The sequence below is a fragment of the Suricata suricatta genome, chromosome 15 (genome assembly GCF_006229205.1).
Source record: "Suricata suricatta isolate VVHF042 chromosome 15, meerkat_22Aug2017_6uvM2_HiC, whole genome shotgun sequence".
NCBI classification, from domain to species: Eukaryota; Metazoa; Chordata; class Mammalia; order Carnivora; family Herpestidae; genus Suricata; species Suricata suricatta.
Window position 1 is genome coordinate 39108496 of NC_043714.1, and position 2623 is coordinate 39111118.

Sequence of the window (2623 nt, forward strand, 5' to 3'; positions counted from 1 at the left end):
GAGAAGAGAGAAACCCTATTGTGTTGTTATATTTGGAGTATCAGTATGAAGTCAGATTTCAATGCAGAGATAGAAATCTACACATACACGTAGAAATCTAGATTTCTATCCACACACACATATACACATGTTCCCTAGATTAGTTTCCTAAAAGAGCCTGGGAGTGGGACTTTTCCCAAAGCAACAGGCACACTTAGTGCCCAGACCTTGGCTTTTAAGTACTCTCAACTAAAAGACACAAGGGCTCTTTGGAAAATGGCCAGTTCTTGGGCTGGGGCAGGGAAAATTCAAGATGAGTCCAGAACATCCTATTGTAGCAAAAATGTAAAGGACTCAAATAATGATTTGTCAATAGACCACAGAACCCAACTTGCCACTGACCAAATTAGGGATGATAAGAGGATAAAAATAAATTCTGATAATAAAGGGACCTAGTTACTTGTCGGAAATGTATATTTTCAGGTCCCGCTCCAGACCTACAAAGTCAGGGGCTCTGGAGATGGAGCCTGGCAGTCTGTTTTCATGAGCCCTCCAAGGCATTCTCATACATTCAAATTTGAGAACCACTGAACTAAGAAACCATGAGTCCATTAAAGAAATGAATAAAATGAAAGTTTGATGAGGAATATAATTTCTTTGTAGTCTCCAAAGTACTACTTCACAAAATAGTTAGCAGAAAAAGTAACTGTATAATGAAAAAGTGTAGCATGTACCACTCAAAGAAGTGATCAAAGTGAACATGAGTAATGGGACAAACTGAAATCGAGCACCACCTGATGTGATGAGAAGCACAACTACACAGGTGCACAATGGAATTTAATAATAAGGATTTGTCCGGCATACTCTGACTGAGGGTCATCCTACAAAATCACTGGTGCATTATCTTTACAAAATCATGGTCATGAAAATCATGAGAATTGTGAGTTTGAACAATTCATTCAACAGTAGTAGACATATTAAAAGTGCTCAATAAATATTTGTGAGGTCCAAAGGCTGCCTTAAGTAGCTCTGGAATTTTGGTTTCTTCAAGTCATTAAAATATTCCTATAAAATATATAAAAAATTTAAACTTAACCTGTTTACCCTATTACTTTTGCAATAGTTTATCTTAAGTCATAATAGTTTATCTTGATCTCTCACTCGGTTAAGCCTCTAACTCTTGGTTTTGGCTCAGGGCACAATCGCTCGGTTTGTGAGTTCAAGCCCCACAGAGCCTACTTGTAATTCTCTCTCCCTCTCTGCCCCTCCCCTGCTCATGCACTCTCTCTCTCTAAAAAAAAAAAAAACAAACAAACAAAAAAAAAAAACTTAAAAAATAGTTTACCTTGAGGCATTCTTTCTGATAGTAAGTGGAGTACACAGCCAAATATATTAAGGCAGATCCAAGTAACAATAAACCCTGTCATCAGGGCATGGAATAATATTTTTCTGATTCTGCCTGCAGTACATCCAAAAGGTTTTACCCTACTGACTTGAAAGTAAAGCCAGATAGGAACACACTGCTGTTTCACTTGCCTGGAAATTTGCTAATGAATGATCTCATTTCCAAGTCTAATTTTGGAGGTAATATTAAGAATATGTTCTGGGTATCAATAACCAAGAGTCCTCATCAGACTCAGAGTTAGAACACTGGAGTAAATCTTCATGATCTTAAGTTAGGCAATGACACCAGAAGCACAATCAATAAAAGAAAAAAATCTGTAAATTGGACTTCACTAAACTCTTGTGCTTCAAACAATACCATCAAGAAAGCTAAAAGACAATTTACAGAATGGGAGAAAACATTTGTAAGTCGTGCATCTGATCAGGGTCTTATGTTCAGATTACATAAATACCTCCTATAACTCACTGTTAACAACCTAGAGCAAAGGATGTAATAGACACTTCTAAGAAGATATGCAAATAGCCAGTAAGTACATGAGAAGATCCACAAAGTCATTAGCCATTAGGAAAACGTAAATGAAAGTCAGAGAGACTTCACATGCTAAAATCAGAGACTGCAGGTATTGGGTAAGATGTGGACAAACTGGAACCCTCCTGTATTGCTGATGGGAAAGTAAAATGGGACAACCACTTTGGAAAAGTTTGGCAATTCCTCAAAAGGTTAAACACAGAGGTAACAAAACGCAGCAGTTCCACATTGAGGTATATGCCCGAGAGAAAGGAACACAGGTCTACACAAAAGCCTGAACACGAAATGTTCACAGCAACATTACTCCTAACAGCCCCAAAGTGGAAACAACCCAAATGTCAACTGATGGATAAATATAGGACATCCATATCATGGAATATTATCTGGAAATAAAAAGGAGTAAGTACTCTTGCTTGATACAAGGAAATGTAACACACAAAGAAACCAAAGACCAAATGATGTATGATTTCATTTGTGAAATGTCCAGGTAAGGTACATCTACTGAGATAGAAAGCAGATTAGAGGCTGCTTCAGGTCAGGGGATTGGGGAATGAGCAGGGAGAGACTGCTAATGGTGCAGCATTCCTTTTTGCGGTGATGAAAATGTTCTGGAAATAGTGGCATGGTTTTAGAGACTATACCAAAAGCCACTGAATTTTATACTTTAAACCAGCTAATTGTGTGGTATGTGAGTTACAACTCACAGCTGCT